The 21532-nt window shown below is 40.7% G+C and overlaps 1 non-coding gene across 1 annotated transcript; it reads left to right on the top strand.

Annotated features, from left to right (window-relative positions):
• The first annotated feature begins 21039 nt into the window (after window positions 1-21039).
• Window positions 21040-21112, top strand: TRNAM-CAU. Its single transcript has one exon. It is a non-coding gene; the product is annotated as a tRNA-Met (tRNA).
• The last annotated feature ends 420 nt before the right edge of the window (window positions 21113-21532 follow it).

The raw sequence follows: 21532 nt of genomic DNA on the forward strand, positions 1-21532 counted from the left end.
ACTCACATCAGTTTCACATTCAGACACACCCCTGTCCTTTTTACAGTAACACTTAGTGCCCAACTCCTTGGTGTTAGCAAAGTCAACTCCTCTAGTAATACTAGAAATAAAGTTAGTTGTCTTCTGTAAATTTTAACTGCAATTTATTTACAATTAATTGAGCTTGAAATTACAGGAAAAATTAGCAAAGAAACCAGGTAACTGGGTCTAAATAACTAAAGAGGGACTGATACCAGACTATAGACAAAGACAAAGGGATCAGAAATTCTAAGTGAAAGACCAGCTCTGGTAGGGCTTTTAGTTGAGCCCAGAACAGAAACTGATGTCAAAAAATGGATAATTAGTTGGGCATATAAAAAACTGCATTATAACTGTAGAATTAATCAGAAGATGTTATAAAAATTGGAACAAGAGACAGGAAAGGCAGTTTTCAAAGGAACAATATCTGTTTAGCTGCTAAGTGTGCAACAAAGTCCAGAAGGTTTAGAAGTTTTGCTGGAAAGTATTTGCATAAGTATTTTTATACCCCAAGCAGACTTCAGTGAATTTTCCGCAGGCAGAATGCATATCCTGGAGGTGTGATGGGAAAGGGAGATGAAACTGGGACCAAGTTTTTTTTTTTAGAGAGGAATGTAACAAGTTGGTAGATTTGAAAATTCTATTCAGAGTGCTTTGTCTGAAATGTTATGGAAGTAAATTGTTGTAACTAAGGAAATTATTCTTTTGAGCTGAGACATTGGATCTGAATTTTAGTCAGAGTAAGGCCTTACTAAATTTAATTCTATGGTAAGCCAAATTAGCAATTACCAAAAATTGGAAGTCATTATCTAAGCTAGCCGTATTTGAAGAAGTGAATAGGGCAAGCTTCTAGTGGGAAAAGTTTGAACCCTCTAGCTTCAATTTCCTGAGGTTCAACTTGCCAACAATCTGAGTTCCTCCATAGAAAATCACTGCTGGTCAATTGTGCCAAAAGTGATTCCCTTTTTGGGAGGCTTTCCCCCTAGTTCAAGTAGGTGTGACTATGGAGTTAGTATATATAAATCCGGGCACCCCACATCAGGGAGTGCAGGGGAGTTCACCCCACATGCAAAAAGCACTTTAGAAAGTGCTTTTCAGCAGGATTGTTTTGTCATATGCAGCTTGGGGAATCCAGTCCTTTGTGCATTTGCTTTCATCAACATATAGTGGAAGTTATTGAATATTGTAAAGGAGATAAAAGAACTGGGGGTGGGATCTTTAAAATGAGAAGGAGCAAATTACATACAAATAAGTTGAATTTGTGGGTACAGTACATACAAAATAATGTTCAGGAAGTGGAGTGATGTTTAAGGGAAGGCAGGAAATGAGCAACATATGTAATGTTGGAGTATGAGTAATAAAATATGTCACTATGGTTTTGTTTTCTATTTTGTTAAAGTTTGTGTACCTGTGTCATTGTTTAAATGATTTAATAAAAAAGTTTGAAATTGTAAATAAACATGACATTTCAAGAGGTCCTTCTCCATTTTATTCCATATAAGGTCCTTTCCTTTTTACATCTACCTGAACCATTTAGACATACTGAATGATTAAAATTGCACAATTAAATTATCCTTGAATTAATTAACAAATAAGGAGCAGTTTTATCAAACAATTTTATTTTTCTTCCACGTCAGTAAATGCATATACAACATACAAAAGTAAAGGTTCAGCTGTAATAAAATTATCATTTTCATCTAGATTCCCCTTTTAATGAAAATTGCAGTCCTTGTACACTTTTCAGAACCAAAAGGCAAAAACATTCTCTCATTGTTTTACATTTTTCCTTCCAAAGAAACGTATGCAGTTAATATCTGATTACTGTGCAACAAGAACTCTTCTTATCACTGATTTTGCAGTTGCCTGCATGCTAGGAGCTGTCATCAAATCCATAAATGACTTACCCATCCTGCATGAAGGTTTGTCTCAAATAAATAACTGGTGCCAAAATCATGGACTTAAGTTAAATGCTAAAAAATGCATTACTGTATCCTTTGGGAAGTCATCTACCCAAGGGAACTACCAAGTTTATTCAGTTGTTCAGGATTTTGGAACTCATTGCTGTAAGAAACTTCTATATTACACAGTTTATAAAGAAAGGGGTTGTGTCCACATCTGGGGATGTCACTGTTGCCCTTTTATCAGTCCTCATTAGGTCAGTCATTGAATATAATTCCCATTGGGCATATATCCATCCAGACACACGCAACAACTGGAAAGCCCACAGAGTTGCCAGTGTATTCCTAAGAGGATACAAGGCCTAAACAATATGTCCTACATGGATTGACTCAAAGCCCTTCCACTATACTTAGCATCCAACAGACTGCTTAGAGGTGACCTGTGTCTGGCATATAAGGCATCCTCTGACCCATTACTGATGTATTTACTGCACATCAGTAAGTCAAATGACATCAGAAATACTCAATCTAGGGATATAAACTTCTTCTGTAACATCACCAGAATAGTTTGGAGGGAGAAGTATATCTCACGGGGGTGTCTAACTGAAAATATTGAAATCCCAGAAGGTCGAAGATGACATCATCGAGAAGAAATCAGCAAAATCTCATGTCAGTGAAGGACCCAATCGGCAAATGTATTCCCAGGGAAAGTAACCTGTTGGCGAACAAGGTGAACTTTGCCCTTTTCCCAAGTGCAGTGCAATCCCAGAGTTGGTATAATTAGTTAGGGGGTGTAGAGGGCAAAGCCCCCCACATTGTGGGGTGTAGGAGGAGTAGCTCCCAATCTGAGTGGGTTGGGGATGGTGCAGTTTCATTTTTGTGACATTTGGTGCTAGTGGTTACTTACCCTGGGAAGATATTCATTAATCCGGTCTTTAATTGAAGTGGGTTTTTGCTGATTTCATCTCGACAATGTCATCTTTGATCTTCTGGGATTTCGATTTTATGAAGTAAACTGCACAGAGGATACTGCTACCCTGGAACGGACTTCCCATCCACATAAAAAAAAAAAATCATCCATTTCCACATTTAAATGCAACTTAGGTACATAGATAGGAAACAGCAAATTTGCCCCAAGAGTGCCCCCTGTACTTCTAATGGAAAAAGGCAGCTTCTAAATGCTTTAACCAGTGCATGTGTCCCTCAAATTATCTATGGTATGATCCCACTTATTCTCATTATGGGTAATATCTAATTATTGACCATGGGATGGCTAAGGATAATCTATAACCAAATGGCATAAGTTAATTTGAGCACAAAAAGGGAAATTAGCTACATTTAAAATGGCCCAAAATGGCAGCTAGCCTAGTACTTATCTATGGCCCTGTTATTTACATCTATCCACATTCCAACTAAGAACTACTGACCAACCTGATGTGCTTGCACCGCTTAGCTTTTTGGTTCAGTATGTCTAGTTTTCTTGAAAATAAGATCCCTTTTGCCCCACTGAGTGCACCTCCTCTACTTCTACAGAATTCCTTTTCTAAAGCTCTTGCTGGTCACCTTGTTATAGGACCTCATATATATTTTGTAACTGGATAGGACTGAAAGCATCTAAGCTCCAAACTGTTTCTTCATTTTTTACTTTCTGTTCTCTTTTCTTTTCTTACCTTTGTCCTGATGCACTGATGCCAATGCATTTTTCAAATTGAAATCAAATTCTGCCTAAAACCGCACAGTTTTGTTACACTAGATTTATTTATTCATTTGACATTTGTTGAACGGGTTAGTCCAGCTGGGACAGAGCCCTTTTTCATGCATTCTTTTATTTACATGTCCTACTTTCCCATAATTCTCACACCTTTTATCATAGCTGGAATGAAGACCCACATAAAAATCATGACTTTCCCATCATGACACAATGCACATCAGTTGTTCTGAATATATAATCCCTTGGAGCATGTATAAGACATCTATTGTCCATCTTCAGCAAAATTAACCTCTTCCATCCACCCTTCCAATTTCCTAATAAATATAGTTTATGCAAGTCAATAGTATTTTGAAAACAATTTGATAATGACTTTTTAATATCTTCTAAAGGAACATAGTCACTTCTCATTTACAAAAACTCTTGCTTATTCATGACGACACAGTTTTCCACTGAGTTACAAAGCCAAGTCATACTATTAATGCTTCTTGCTAAAAAAGAAATGTCATAAATATGTTCACTCCTAAAATAAATCATGGAGCAAACAAAATGTACGTGCAGTCCTAAAAGTGTCGGTATTTTCTTCTAAAATTGTAGTCATTTCAGTACAATACCTTTACTAACTTAAAAAAAAAAACAGAAATGAATCACAATTGTCCACTACACAATTAAAAGTAATCTAAATCAATTAACGAGGGCTATTACTTATTTTACATTAAAGGGAGTGAATCGTTGGCTTCTTGGTTCTATATTTTACAGGACATGTAACAATGATATATTTAGGCAGGAAAATAAACAGATTAATAATTGGGATAAATGGTATTTGGGGGAAATTGAAAATAGTTGATTCTGAACATAAGCAGTTTCAATGCTACGTCATTCACAAAGTGAAATTGAAATTGTTAATAATTGCTGACTAAAACTAGTTGCAGACATAAATGTAAAACAAAATCCCATATCCCCTTACTTATACATGCTAACTTTCAAGTTGCTCATCCTTACGGTAATGGGCGTGTCCCTTTCCTAGTGCTGTGTGACCTCACAAATAAAAAAATGAAATCCTGATTGTTGGCTATTTTAAGTCAATTGTCTTAGCAATGTCTATTTTAATTGTGATTTTCTGAACAAAAAGTGTTTGAACACATCAAAACAAATTCATCACATTGGTCTTTACTGACAATGAGAATGTGGATGATTCATGTGACTGATTTAAATGTAATAAAGATTGCAAATCTGAAGCTTTGCACTTATGAATAAATAGTGTAAGGTCCAAGTTTACAGTTTTAAAAAGTTTAAATTTGTCAGGTGCATCCTGGAATGCTAACTGGTTATTTTTTCCAGACACTAAATACTAAAGATGGGGAGGGGGTACTGGGGCAGCAGTTAGTGTCAGTTCCCTAATTTATTTCCCATTTGGGGTGCCTTCTGGATGGAGCCTCCTTCTCCTCCCCCCTCTTTCCCTACGTTTTTGTATATTAGATGCTCCAGTTTCCTCCCACATTGCAGTTACAGGCCATTAGGTTTGGCTGTAAACATTTAGAAACATGTGGTTTATCAATGAAAGACAGGGGGAGAGAGAAACTGTGTGTGTGTGTGTGTGTGTGTGTGTGTGTGTGTGTGTGTGCGTGTGTGTGCGTGTGTGCGTGTGTGTGTGTGTGTGTGTGTGTGTGTGTGTGTGTGTGTGTGTGTGTGTGTGTGTGTGTGTGTGTGTGTGTGTGTGTGTGTGTGTGTGCGCGTGTGTGCGTGTGTGTGTTTGCATGTGTGCGTGTGTGTGCGTGCGTGTGTGCGTGTGTGTGTGTGTGTGTGTGTGTGTGTGTGTGTGTGTGTGCGTGTGTGTGCGTGTGTGTGTGTGTGTGTGTGTGTGTGTGTGTGTGTGTGTGTGTGTCTTTGTGTTGTTCATGTTTGTGTGTGTGTCCTTTAAATGATCAGTATCCTCCCTACAGATGGTTCTCTGTATTATACATTTTGCTTGCCAAGACAGGTTTCAGCTCCCCATGACCCTAAATAAGATAAAACTGGTATACGAGAACAGAGGAATGAATGAAACCTATAGTTGCTCATAAACACAAGATAACAGACAAACAGTTTTGTCTGAAAACCACGGCAGGTTGTTGGAGGTGATGCAGCAATGGTTTTAGGGGCCTGCATCATCTCTGTAAAAGACTGGATTCTAACTGAAAAAAGTGGCCTGAGGGGCTATAGCCCTTAAATTACGAGTATCTTTTGTATGTGTTTTAGACTGGCAGCAAAGAGTATGACTGAAGTATCTGCAGTTAATAAAATATATGCTGAAAATTAATAGATATGAATTATGCTTAAATCACACTGAAGATTTCATACTGGAATTCTGAGGAAAATGAAGGGTTTTCTGATCAATGTAAAATTTAGATTTTGCTGAATATGAAGAAACTATAGCCTATGGAAACATTACAGAAACACTGAAACACTGCTAATGAAATAAATTGTTTCATTCAGAACTATATTCTTGAAAGGGTCAAGCTTACACACCACACTGCTACTTTAATATTTTGCCTTTGAGGTTACACTGCCATGGTGTGATCAAATATTAGGCATTCTGGTAAAAGCAAATATATCTTTTAATCTGAGGCTGTGCTACCTTGGACTTTATATGAAATTGTAAGTCTATGGGGTACAACGTGTGGCTACACTCCAAAACAAAAGCTAACATATTACTATATTGCACATTTTATTGTACCTAATGTCAGCAGATTAAATACTCATTTCCTGCACTACTGCATTCACTGAATTTAATGCGTTGGTGTGTCAGATTCCTTGAGATAGCAAATCACCAATTAATTCTACTGCATAACATACTGTCTGCAAAACTAAGGGAGGGTTACTGCATGCTCAACTTTTAATTATAGTCCAAAGAAATATAAAAGCTGCCAGTGCAGATTAACTTCACCAACACAACAAAATATAACAGTCCAAGTACGAAAATGAGGTGAAGAAGCCAGGCAGAAGTATAAAAAACACACACTTAAGTGCTTTCACATCAGACAGGATGCTCCAAGGGGAGAAAGGTATTAAAATGGAAGACGTGATGAGGACAGATAGGAAGAAGAAGAAAACAGTGAAGGGTATTGAAAAATGAAAGTTACCGGAAGGGAGATGTGTGGGAAAACACCAAGGAGCAGAAAAGGAGACACATGTGGATGGAGAAGGACTAGGGGAGAGTAATGCGCAGGATGAGGAACAGTGTGACGAGTTCAGGTAAAGAATGTGAAAAGACAAGGTGATCTGGAGAGAGACAAGCAGGCAACCAGTAATAAGATAAATTATGCTGTGATAGGGAGACAGGAGGACAGGAGAAAACACAAAGGGATCATGAGGAAGGAGGGCAGAAGATAATGGACATGAAAAAGAACAAGAGGTTCAGGTCATAGGAGGGCAGGAGAGCAGTTAGGGGCAGAAGAGCACTCGTACAATTCCATGTATCTATCATTAGAGTGTCTCAAGTTTATATATTTATCTTTGTTTACTGGGAAAGTCTGACTGGGATAGAACCCTTTTTCAGAGGAGGCCTGAGGAGAAAGGTTCCACACTTAGCACTAATTGTGAGATGTACATAAAATACAGAAATATGATATTAGAGGGAATACAAAATGCAGGCAAGTGTACATACATGTGAGAAAAAAGTTTTTTGTTTTTCACTTTGTATTGAATAGTGTTATAGAATGCTCTATTTTTACACAGAATATTTCTTTGCTACCCTTCCTTCCCTGACCAATCACCCTAATAAACTGTGCTTTGCATTCCACTGGACTATTTTTTTACATACCTGTTTCTGCTGGCAAGCAATTGTAATTATCTGCCCTCAGCAGGTCAGTACACTAGTAAATCCCCAACAGAAATATGCAGGAGAGAATCCAAAGTGAACAGGAGAGTTTTGCACTGGAGAATATAAGTACTATATGACCCATTGCTGGAAACTCCAAAGGATTGGATTATGATTACAATGTCTCTGACAGGGAGGAGGGACTATGAATAGTGAATAACTACTCACTCCACGTTGCAACAAAACTGGGGCAACCTTGCAAAAATTTGAATTTGAAAGTTACTTCACCTCAGCTATGCCTTTCAACTGAATTTGATGGGGGAAAGACAGGCAGGTATAGTGGCAGCTAAGAGGGGGAGCAGTGAAAATCAAGGACAGTGATGGATAAGGAAAGAAAGTGTGAAGGCAAAAGAAGAAAAGCAGATGGTAGCAGAAGAATGCTAAAGAGGCAAAATACTGAGAGTAATGGGAGCAAAGCTAGAGAATCTAGAAAAGTCAGCAAGGTCTGGAAATGAATATGGAGGATCTGCCACCAGTAATATTGGTGAGAGAGAAATAATGCATGTGATTGAATCCTGAGAGAATAATTAAACAGACACTGACATGTTGTTCGCAGGATATCAGTTATAACAGCAAAAGACAAGGGACAGGATAGGGGGTAGGAGTGGCAGATAAAGGGTACATGGTGGGGTAGGAGTGGCAGATAAAGGGTACAGGATAGGGGTAGGAGTGGCAGATAAAGGGTACAAGGTAGGGGTAGGAGTGGCAGATAAAGGCTACAGGATAGGGGTAGGAGTGGCAGATAAAGGGTACAAGGTAGGGGTAGGAGTCGCACAGAAAGGGTGCAGGATAGGGGTAGGAGTGGCAGAGACTTCTTTGAAGCAGTCACCAAAACCGTAAATGAGGGTAAGGTGGTTCACACAGCCTATCTAGATCTCGCCAAGGCTTTTGACACCATCCCCCACTCTGGAATTATAGATAAACTCACTAAACTAGGCATAAATCTCTATATCACAAGATGGGTTGCCAACTGGCTCACTGACAGAACCCACGCTGTGAAAGTAGCAGACTCCAAATCCAACTTCAGACTAGTGACAAGTGGTGCACCACAGGGTTCAGTCATGGGTCTTCTCCTGTTTGGTATCTACTTCTCTGAAGTACAGGCCAACACAGAAAGTCTTTGGCTAACGAAGTTCACAGATGACTGCAAACTAGGAGCCATAATCAAAACTCCAAAAGATGTGGACATCCTACAAAAGGGCCTCACTGAGACAGATGCCTGGTGTCAAAGCCATGGCCTCAAGCTCAATGCCAAAAAGTGCATTGTCATCCCTTTTGGTAAAAACTCTGTACCCATGAACTACCACATCGGCAATAGTCTACTTAACGCCTAAAGTGTGATAAGAGACCTTGGGACACAGGTGGACAGTAGTCTCTCCATTGATAATCACATCGCCACAGTAGTCATGAAATCCTTCTATGTGGCACACCTCATCACAAAAGGTTTCTCATCCAGGAAAAAAGAGGTCATTGTTCCCCTCTACTCATCACTCATTAGACCCATTATAGAGTACAACGACCCTTTTGGTATGTACCTCACAAGACATCTACAACAACTGGAAAGGCCACAGAAATACCTCACAAAGAGTATTACTGGCCTCAAACTGATGCCCTACGCAGACCGTCTCAAAAAACTGCAGGTTTACTCCGTCGCATATCGCCTACTCAGAGGCGATCTCTGCCTAACACACAAAGCTATGTCAAACCCAGAGCTATTAGACATGCTCCACTTAAAGAAATCCCAATCCCTATGAGCTACACGCTCTAGGGACCTAAACCTTGTCACCACAATAAACAGAACATGCTGGAGGGATAGATTCCTGTCCAAGAGACTTCCCATACTCTGGAACAAACTACCTATCTATATCAAACAAAGTTCCTCATTAGCACTCTTCAAGAAAAATCTTGATGATTGGATGGGAGATAGGAAATTCACCCCGGAGATCACTTCTGTGGTTCTGCTCGACAGTGGCACAGGAAAACAATTTTCTTGGGTGGCGAAAGCCAGGGTACCTTTTGGCTAGGCTTATATAGACCCTAGGGCCAATAGCCTATTACCTACCTATGAACCTATGAACCTATAAAGGGTACAAGGTAGGGGTGGGAGTGGCAGATAAAGGGTACAGGGTAGGGGTAGGAGTGGCAGATAAAGGGTACAGGATAGGGGTAGGAGTGGCAGATAAAGGGTACAAGGTAGGGGTAGGAGTGGCACAGAAATGGTACAGGATAGGGGTAGGAGTGGCAGAGACTTCTTTGAAGCAGTCACCAAAGCCGTAAATGAGGGTAAGGTGGTTCACACAGCCTATCTAGATCTCGCCAAGGCTTTTGACACCATCCCCCACTCTGGAATTATAGATAAACTCACTAAACTAGGCATAAATCTCTATGTCACAAGATGGGTTGCCAACTGGCTCACTGACAGAACCCACACTGTGAAAGTAGCAGACTCCAAATCCAACTTCAGACTAGTGACAAGTGGTGCACCACAGGGTTCAGTCATGGGTCTTCTCCTGTTTGGTATCTACTTCTCTGAAGTACAGGCCAACACAGAAAGTCTTTGGCTAACGAAGTTCACAGATGACTGCAAACTAGGAGCCATAATCAAAACTCCAAAAGATGTGGACATCCTACAAAAGGGCCTCACTGAGACAGATGCCTGGTGTCAAAGTCATGGCCTCAAGCTCAATGCCAAAAAGTGCATTGTCATCCCTTTTGGTAAAAACTCTGTACCCATGAACTACCACATCGGCAATAGTCTACTTAACACCTAAAGTGTGATAAGAGACCTTGGGACACAGGTGGACAGTAGTCTCTCCTTTGATAATCACATCGCCACAGTAGTCATGAAATCCTTCTATGTGGCACACCTCATCACAAAAGGTTTCTCAACCAGGAAAAAAGAGGTCATTGTTCCCCTCTACTCATCACTCATTAGACCCATTATAGAGTACAACGACCCTTTTGGTATGTACCTCACAAGACATCTACAACAATTGGAAAGGCCACAGAAATACCTCACAAAGAGGATTACTGGCCTCAAACAGATGCCCTACGCAGACCGTCTCAAAAAACTGCAGCTTTACTCCGTCGCATATCGCCTACTCAGAGGCGATCTCTGCCTAACACACAAAGCTATGTCAAACCCGGAGCTATTAGACATGCTCCACTTAAAGAAATCCCAATCCCTATGAGCTACACGCTCTAGGGACCTAAACCTTGTCACCACAATAAACAGAACATGCTGGAGGGATAGATTCCTGTCCCAGAGACTTCCCATACTCTGGAACAAACTACCTATCTATATCAAACAAAGTTCCTCATTAGCACTCTTCAAGAAAAATCTTGATGATTGGATGGGAGATAGGAAATTCACCCTGGAGATCACTTCTGTGGTTCTGCTCGACAGTGGCACAGGAAAACAATTTTCTTGGGTGGCGAAAGCCAGGGTACCTTTTGGCTAGGCTTATATAGACCCTAGGGCCAATAGCCTATTACCTACCTATGCACCTATGAACCTATAAAGGGTACAAGGTAGGGGTAGGAGTGGCAGATAAAGGGTACAGGGTAGGGGTAGGAGTGGCAGATAAAGGGTACAGGATAGGGGGTAGGAGTGGCAGATAAAGGGTACAGGGTAGGAGTAGAAGTGGCAGATAAGGAGTACAGGGTGGGGTAGGAGTGACAGTCTAAGTTATACATCTGTATGGTAATAGAGTACAAATTAGGATAATATGCAGAAGAGGAGCTTCAAATGACAAACAATGTTTATTTATTTAGCAATGGGGTTAGAAGGAAGGAGAAGGAAGCTGGTGGCTGAATACAATATACTGAACACAAGACAGAGGAACAGCACCAGTGAAAACATAAGGATTAGAAAGCACAGGATCAAAAGTCAAACATCTATGAGCACTCCTGCATCAAGATATGAGAAACAAAGTAAACTAATTAAAGTGCAGCCCAGGTAGGGTTTGCTGAGCTATTACAGAAATGCATGAGGGAAACAAGAATTCTAGATGTTGCTCCTGTCAGGAGTGCAGGGGTTAGAGAAAAGGGATCAACAGTAGGGAACAATGAAAGCAAACCAATGAGTGTAATCAATATATGAGCCTATAGACATGCAAATTTCAACAAGCTGGCAGAACTGTTCATAGAAAACATGAGACTTGAAGGAGACAAAGAGAACAGGCAGCTTCTGGGGTAGCAGAAAAGCTTGCAGGCAGCCATGAGTAACAGACTCGTTGATATGAGTGAAAGAAAGTGATCAATATAGTTCATAACCTAATTAAATGAGGCAGCCAATGAAAAGGATAGCCCCTTCAAATGCAGAAAAAGGAAAGGAGTGGAATGTAGCCAGATATATGAGCTGGCCAGATAAAGGGTATCAAAGCTGGTAAGCAAGGCCAAAATGAAGAGTCAACAAATGAAGATGAAAACAAGAGCTTCAGAGATTCTACATGGAATGATAGCAAACTACTGTGAGGATGTCTTTATGGCAGAAATTCCTAAGGAATTTATCACATCTTTCTTCATGAACTAGATGGCAGAAGAGGTAGTTAAGGATCAAGAGGGGTAAAGTTATTAGGTAAGCTCATATCTTTTGTTTTCTTTGCTTATTTTTGGCTCCCCCACAGCTGACTGCCAACTGTTCCTTGTGCCTTTCCTTAGACCACCAAAATCTGCTGACCCCCCCCCCCCTCTCTGGGACTCTCAGTGACTACGTATAGACCTAGACAGGAGATCAAAGTATCCTGGGGTAGCATCCCACTGCTGCTGAGGGAGTGTTTTTCCCCTTAAGGCCTAAGCCCTCCCCCAGAACATGTATGTATCATCCAGTGAGTTGACCTTCAATGAGCATTGCAGAGTATCATCCAATCCTCTCTTTGAGACTCAGCCAATGCCCTCCAGATTTGATGACACTCCCCTTGTATGCACTACTCTTCACCAGAGATCAGTTGTACTGAAATGTATGAAACAAAGCAAAACACTTTGCACTTTGTTTTTCTTTTTTTTTTTTGTAAGTAGTAGTACATTGAACAGATAAAGTCTCATGCACTACAAAGAATTATGTTTGGATCTCTGATCCTAACTTGCTGTAATGTGTTTTTGACATGCATGGCAAGAATCGCCTCTCAAAGTGAATTTCTTGGCATCCGTGTCTCCAAAACCTAATAATAATACAGTTAGGACTGAAGACCAGGTCATAATCTTCTATGTTATGTTTTTTTCATTATCTGTTTTATCTTATCATAAACTGTCTGCATGAAGCTTTTCTCCCTTGAAGTCAGTTGAAAAGGAGCAATTTGCTCTGATGGACTATCCCAGTAAACAAATGGAAAGAAATGTTTGTATGCACGTATGTATGCATTCATTTATTTTGCTGGAACTTGACAAAGGGAGCTCATTGAGTATGATATACTGATACATCAGTAAGGTTTTTGACTCAGTTCCACACATGAGACTGATGGGCAAGCCGAAGGATGTCCTGGTGTGAGGGGAAAAAAATCTGTGAAAATGGGTGGAACAGTGGCTTAGTACTGGCAAACAAAGACTGGTGATGTGAAGGCCCCTGTCAAAAGAGAGACAGGTGGCAATGCAATGGTATAGGCCCAGTGCTGTTCAGTACCTTCATATCGGACATCACAAAAGAGGTTACAACACTGGAATGTTTTGGGAGATAATAAAATAGACAATGGCATAATAAGGTATAGGAGCAAAGAAAAAAACAATTAAAATTCTGAAGCAGGGTCCAATAACCCCATATGAAACACTGGCTGGGTGAAGTCACTTTAAATTGTACGGGTCAAGAATAGGACCTCAGGGTATCAGTGATTATAGAAATTAATCACCAGGTACACTGTGAGAAAGCTGTATTTAAAAACAATATATGTGAGGATGTATTCGCAGGGTAGACGATTCAAAAAACAGAGAGGTTATATTAGCACTCTGGTTTACAGATTAGTTACACTGGAGTACAGCGTATAACTGTATTGTACATACAGGAAAAAGCAAGTCAAGCTAGCTGAGATCATCTAGAAAATGGCTACCAAGTTAATCTGGGAGATGGAAGTACAAGGTATACAAGGATGATATGGAAGAAATGCATCTTTTCACACTGGATAAAAGGACAGAATGATGTAAACTGTGACCAAATAGATTTAAACATGAAAAAGGCGGAATAAACAATCTCAGTTTTCAAACCAAAGGCACAAGCATCTTTTCTGACAGTTGAAATTACTGTTTCTCAGAGAAAGAGTAGTGGATAATATGAACAGGTTACAAGAGGGACCTGTAAACTACAATACACAGACACCTTCAAGAATATCTCCGATAGATGGTGGACTAGCAGGAACAAAAGTGCATATCAGACAGGAAGTTGTGCTTTTTTGTGCCACTGCCAGTATGTGATGCAATGTGCATTGAAAAATGACAAAGTGGTCAAGAAAACTGACTAAAGGAGAACAGAGAAAACGGCCCGCAGGAGAACAGTGATGAAGAAAGGATAAGAGGATGACACGTTAGTATGGTACAGGAGCAATGATAGGCTGGGGGAGTGACATGTGAATTCTAACAAAAAATTGTATTGACCAGAATGCAAAAAGGCCAGCAACAAATACATCTAGTCTGGGGACGGTGTCAAACACCAAGCAATCTGGCTAAACAGAAAGAAATGTGAGGAGTGTACCTTTCAGCAGTGTTGTTCTATTGGGATTTTAGAAAAGGAAATATGTAAAGATCAACAAAGAATAAAGACAAATTAGAAATATATTTTCCTGCCTTCTCCTCTGTTGAAACTTGGTTATCCGATGCCCAATTAATCCTCAACCCAAACAAAACTAAACTACTCATCTTCCAACCCACCAAACATACTCAAAACAACTCTCACTTTAACATCACAGCAAAAGGCAACACCACGATATACCCAACTGAACACACCAAATTGCTAGGAGTGGAAATAGACAATAAACTAAAATTTGACATTCACATATCCTTGACCATAAAAAAAGTCCACAAAAAACTAGGAGCGCTATAGAGAAATAAGCAACTTCTCACCAAAGCAGTAAAGATTTCAATAGCAAATTTCCACCTTATCTCCACCCTACTTTATGCCTGTCCAATATATACCAACCTAAGGCAATGCGATCTAAACAAGCTAGAGACCTGCTACAACAAAATCGCCAAATTTGCCACAGGGGCATCCTACCGTAGTAACCACTGTCTCTCACTTGCTGAACAGGGCTGGCTTGAACTCCCTTACCTCCTTCAATGGTATCAACTCTCACTCGCCCACAAACTAGTAAATTAGCCACTAAATGTCCCATCCCTCCAGAATCTACTCCAACCCTATCGCACCACCAGACCACTAAGATCCAGCAACAAAAATCACTTGCAGATCACTAATGCCAATAACTCTGCTGGTGAAGCACTATTCTCTTGCGCCATAGCCAAATTATGGAACTCCCTTCCACCAACAATTACCTCCATACCATCATGCACCCACTTCTAACTTTACTAAAAGCACACCTAAAAACATGCTGGCTATGCCCTTGCAACTCCCACTCTAATATCACCCTCCCCATCCAACCACCACCTTTCTTTCCACTCCACTAACTACCTTGATTATAGCAAGCTCAGATGCTCATAAGCCAGTACTTATTATACAGCAGGAACTTCTTCTTGTAACATTTGTTAATGTCTGTTATGTACTTCACAGATAAAGATTCTAGTTGTCTACTGATATACTATGTTCTTCATCTGTAAATATGGTGTAAGTAATTGCTATGTAAATTGTTAATCGCTATTTTAACTGTGGAGCTTTTCTCCCCGGGCCTCCGCTGAAAATGGACCTACATCCAGTTGGACACTCCCGGTTAACAAATATAAATAATAAAAATAAAAAATAAAAATAAAAAATAATAAATATTAACAATACTTATCTTAAAGGAAAGTATCTTAAAATGATAGATAACTTCAATTTTCTGAGGTTACTGTACTGAGCTATAAATACCATAAATACTTGTGAGAATTGTCGCCTCACAGTAAGACGTTGTCCTGTTCGATTCTCAGCTAGAACGTCTTCTGTGTGGAGACATGCGTGAATGGGCGTACCTTCGTTAAGGTTGTGCGTCAGAGCTGGCAACTCGGCACATAAAAAATCAACTGCCAATCATTAGCGGACCTGAGTTCCGCTGTGGCGACCCCTAACCGGGAAAAGCCGAAAGACACAACAACATTCACAAAAGGAAATACACAGTATATTCATAGTCTGAAGTTTTGATGCCCTCTATTGTTCATTTAGGGATGACCATGAAAATGCAGGCACAAATTTGTTTAAGAGTAAGGCAAAGAAATAAATAAAAGATTATGATTCATAGCTCTCAACTGTCCAGATTTTCAGCAAAATGTCCAGATTTGTGCCTCCTATGTTTGGTCTGTTCGTCATAAAATTTATAATTTTCTGGCAATCACTGAGAATTAAAGTCACTAAATCATGACATGCATTTGAGTTTGAGACTCCATGTCCCTCAGAAAATGAACACAACACAAATTCTGTTATTCTAGTAACTTTCTAAGTTTATGGGCGCAATATCTAAAATCTGTCCCTATTTTGTCCTCTCATTGCTTTATGCTTTGTCCAGATTTCTTGCACTAAGAGGCTGAGTGGTATTTTATGATGTAACTCTGTAGGCAATTTATACTGGATGCTGTTTTTATAATAGAGAAATAAAAATGATAAATAATTACTTTTCAAAGAGTTAGGCTGTAGACATAAAAAGAAAGTTCTAGAGAAAATTAAACTATTTTTAATGTATTTGTAGTGTGATGAGTGCACTGATTACATTCTGATATACAGAAAAGACAAATCAGTTAAATGCTTTTATAGCACAAAACCTGATATTAACAATTGTTAAGCACCCCTGCTTCACTTGTTAAGACCAGGTATCACACTAGGCATACTGCCTAGCAAACAACAGAGGCAGAATTAAAAGCAGACTTCTTTCTGCCTGCTGTCTGTGTTAGTAATCTTCCATCTTTTGCGATTCTTATAAGAAAAGTGTCACTGTCTTTTTCACAGCACTTGCTAAGTGCTTTATGGCTTTGGAAGCTGGCAAAACACTTAGCGTCTTTTATTTTTTGTAACCAGTAGTACGTGGAACAGATGAAGCTCTATGCACTACAAAGAATTATGATTGGGTCTCTAATCTTAACCCTAAATTATGTTTTTTCAACATGGATGCCAAAATTCACCTCTTGAATTTCTTGCACTGAATTTCTTAGCATCCTTGTCCTGAACACACAATACCGGAGTTATAATCGCAGACTTGCTCATAATCCTCTTAGTATATCCTTATCCCTAACAGCCTGCCAGACATCAGTCCTCCCATGATCAGTCTGACCTATTTGTTGCCCTTCCTTGGGGGAAGACCTGGCCATGAAAGACTATCATTCAGGCAGTTATATGGGGTTTTCTAATAAGTGCCCAAGTCCCCAACCTTGGTAAGTGACATGGACTCAACATGAAGGCCACTAATGTTTTCCTTATTTGAATGAATGCACCCCCCCCCGCCCAAGAAGGATTTTTGCCTTCCAAGTCAGCTACAATTTCTACACCTTGACAGCATCAAGTTCTTAGACCTAGTACAAATGTACAACACAGTAACTCTTCATTTGCATGATCTGGAATTGCAGTACCCTGAACTGCCTCCCTCCCTTGAGGATGTCTGAGCCAGCATTAGCCACTTACTATGATACGTCCTACCCCACTTACTACAATCTGTCCTACCCCACTGACTACGATCCTTCCTACCCCATTTGCTATGATCCGTCCTACCCCACTTGCTACGATCTGACCTAACACACTTACTACGATCCTTCATAGGTTCATAGGTAGGTACTAGGCTATTGCCCCTAGGGCCTATATAAGCCTAGCCAAAACAGGTACCCTGGCTTTCACCACCCAAGAAAATTATTTTCCTGTGCCCCTGTCGAGCAGAGCCACAGAAGTGATCCCCAGGGTGAATTTCCTATTTCCCATCCAGTCATCAAGATTTTTCTTGAATAGTGCTAATGAGCTTTGTTTGATATAGGTAGGTAGTTTGTTCCAGAGTATGGGAAGTCTCTGGGACAGGAATCTATCTCTCCAGCATGTTCTGTTTATTGTGGTGACAAAGTTTAGGTCCCTAGATCGTGCAGCTCGGAGGGATTTCTTTAAGTGGAGCATGGCCAACAGCTCTGGGTTTGACATAGCTTTGTATGTTAGGCAGAGATCGTCTCTAAGTAGGCGATATGCGACAGAATAAAGCTGCAGTTTTTTGAGACGGTCTGCGTAGGTTATCTGTTTGAGGCTGGTGATCCTCTTTGTGAGGTATTTCTGTGGCCTTTCCAGTTGTTGTAGATGTCTTGTGAGGTACATACCAAAAGAGGCATTGTACTCTATAATGGGTCTAATGAGTGATGAATAGAGGGGAACAATTCCCTCTTTTTTCCTTGATGAGAAACCTTTTGTGATGAGGTGTGCCACGTAGAAGGATTTCCTGACTACTGTGGCAATGTGATTATCAAAGGAGAGACTACTGTTCACCTGTGTCCCAAGGTCTCTTATCACACTTTCAGTGTTAAGTAGACTACCGCCTATGTGGTAGATCATGTGTTCAGAGTTTTTACCAAAAGGGATGACAATGCACTTTTTGGCATTGAGCTTGAGGCCATGGCTTTGAAACCAGACATCTGTCTCAGTGAGGCCCTTTTGTAGGATGTCCACATCGTTAGGAGTTTCGAATATGGCTCCTAGTTTGCAGTCATCTGTGAACTTCATTAGCCAAAGACCTTCTGTGTTAGCCTGTACTTCAGAGAAGTAGATACCAAACAGGAGAGGACCCAGGACTGAACCTTGTGGTACTCCACTTGTCACTGGTCTGAAGTCGGATTTAGAGTCTGCTACTTTCACAGTGTGGGTTCTGTCAGTGAGCCAGTTGGCAACCCATCTTGTGACATAGGGATTTATACCTAGATTAGTGAGTTTATCTATAATTCCAGAGTGGGGGATGGTGTTGAAAGCCTTGGCAAGATCTAGATAGACTGTGTGAACCACCTTACCCTCATCTACAGCTTTGATGTCTGCTTCAAAGAAGTCTGTCAGGTTTAGGAGATGTGATCTGCCTTTTATAACCCTGAACTGGGTGGGTTCCAGAGTTTGGAGATTAGCAATGTCTTTGTTTATAAGTTCCATGATGATACGTTCCATGGCCTTGCAGACCAGGCTCGTCAGGCTAATGGTGCGGTAGTTGCCAGGGTCCGTGTTGGATCCCCCTTTGTGGAGTGGGATAACTGTTGCTGTATGCCATTCAGTGGGCAAAAAGCCTGAGGTGAGGCTATGATTGAACATGGTACTTAGGTGAGGTGCCAGTTCATTCTGTAGTTCATGTAGAATGCAGCCTGGGATGTTGTCAGGTCCTATGGATGATGTGTTCTTGGCTTTGGAGAGTGTGGTTTTGACCTCTGCAGCCATGATTACAGGAACTTTGCATTCTTCCAGTATAGAGATGGGCCCTTTAGGAGATGAGAGGGGGGTAAAGTTAGCACTGAACCTATCTGCCAGGATGTTGGCAATATCAGTTGGTTCTGTATATTTAGTGCCATTGTGCTGTAACTCAGAGCAGATTTGAGTGTTGCCATTGAGATTCTTGACATAGCTATAGAATGCTTTGTGATTGTCTTTAGAAACAGTGGAGCTTTTGTAATGACCAGGTCTAGGATACTACTGCCCCAGTTAATGGTGGGGTAGTTGAAATGGCCCATTATTAGGGTGTTAGGTTGTATCCTAATATTTTCCAGTGTATCAAGAAATGAGTGGGAATCCTGGGGCATGGTGGGGGATCTGTAGCAAGCTACAATTGGGATTGCACTTGGATAATCTCAGATGCATTATGCTGAGCAACTAGCATGGAGATGTGGATATCCTTAATGAATATGGACACGCCTCCACCTTTAGTGTTTCGGTCCAGGTTATGTGACCGAAAGATGTGGTATGAATTATAGCCTGGTAATGCAGGGGTGCTCTCTGGAGCCTTGAATCAGGTCTCTGTCACTGCACAGATGTCGATGTTCTCCATTTTAAAGAGTGCCTCGAGTGAGTGCATTTTGAGGTTTAGACTTCTAGCATTGAGTAGCATTACTCTCAGATTTTGCTTGCTTGTACCTGTTATGGTGGTGAATTTGTCATTTGAACCTTGCCTAAAAAAGGCACTATAGAGGTGGCAAGAGCCTTAACCAGTATCTGGAATCCCAGGGGTGACAGGTGCAGGTCATCTCTGGCAAAGCATCATGGTCTGTTGATCATGTTATCCTAAGTAGACAGATACTGGATCCCCTTAGAATGACACTAGAAGCTTAGCCAATTGTTGAAGTCAATCATTTTGTCCTTGTTCTTTGGTATCATTCTGGGTGATGGCAAGATGCTACTCAGGGCTAGGGTCATACCTGCTTGGCCTACAAGATTGGAGAGCTCCTCCATGTCTCTTTTCATGTAGGCCAGGGAGGTACGTCTCAGGTCATTCACACCAACATGGACAATGACAGAGTCATATTTGTACTTGTTTTGGAGTGACCTGAGTGTGTGCATTATGTGGCGAATCCTGGCACCTGACAGGCAGCTGACAGTATCTTTCTCCTTGTTTAGTCTGGTGAGTGGAACATCAGTCTGCCTGACTATAGAGTCACCTATGACTAGAGCATTGGGTAGGTTGTTATGCCTTATGGGCTGTGGTTGGGTGGCACACTGAGTTTGTGGGCTATGTGTCATTTGGGTTGTGTTGGGGGGGGTGGAGGTTGCTTGCGTTTTTGCTTTGGAGGTCTCTGTTGCTTGGGCAGATTTTTATTGAGAGCCTCCGTGAATGTAGGTGTGTGTTTTGTGTTTCTATGTGTGTGTTTTGGTGGTGTAGGTTTTGAGGGACTATGTGATGAGTGTGGTGTGGTGCAAATGTTTCCCCTCTCCACTTGACTGTCTAGTCCAGTCTTGGGTGAAGAGAGCTTTGCTTTCAGTTTCGCTATATAAGTGCATCTCTCACAGGTTGTAGTGTTGGGTGGTAGGAGGAGAGGGTTATCTGTGTACATGAGGCAATTGCTGCATTGCCCCAAGATGCCCAGATTCATCAGGTAGACAGGAGAAAACACCAGGTGCTGACCCATAGACATGCCTGGATAGGTGCTTATTTATTAAGTACTAAAAACTGTTTTCCTCTAGACAAGTGAGGAAAGTTGAGTGCTGTAGTAATTTGTAGCTTATTTAGTACTTACAATGAGTGCTAAACAAGTGCTGAGCTCAAAGAAACAGATTTGAGTGCTAAAACTAAAAAAGTGGCTAGTTCTATGGGAAAATTGGAAGACTTTATAGCACCAGGAATATTTTAACCCTAGCTAAGCGGCGATGCATAAAGTGTATTTTTTTTTTAATGTAACAGTAGCAAATGAGCAAACTGATTTAAACAAATTAACCAATTAACCAATAAAAAGCTAAAAATGGAGCCCCGTTTCAGCAGTCTTCGATCAGACAAGTTCTAACTGCCTTGTTAGCGCAGTAGGTAGCGCGTCAGTCTCATAATCTGAAGGTCGTGAGTTCGATCCTCACACAGGGCAATTTCAAATTTTAGGGTTGGGAGGGTGGCTTAATGGTTAAGGTGTTTGCCTTACAAATACAAGGTGCAGGGTTTGAGTCTCACAAGGAATAATTGGCTAGGCTTAAAATGGCTCACAAAGGCAGTTAGCTTAGTACTAAACTATGAACTATGAACTATGAACCTATGAACTAGGGTGCAGGGGAACTTTCTCCAGAAAAAGAATGCCTGGATTAGTGCTCAAGTTATACAAACAAAGCTAGACTCAGCAGGTCTGAATCTAGTCTTGTGCTACAGCAAAGAAGAAGTACCAATTTCAGAAAAAAACAGTTCAAATAAGCAGGCACAATAAGCCATTAACCAGAAACTCCCAGCTCAGAAGGGCAGAATCTACCCTCTCTTCCCACAAGAGTGCAGACCACACCTTCTTAATGTAAAATAA

Source organism: Protopterus annectens, chromosome 9.part0 (assembly GCF_019279795.1).
Source record: "Protopterus annectens isolate FY-2018-M chromosome 9.part0, PAN1.0, whole genome shotgun sequence".
Lineage (NCBI taxonomy): Eukaryota > Metazoa > Chordata > Ceratodontiformes > Protopteridae > Protopterus > Protopterus annectens.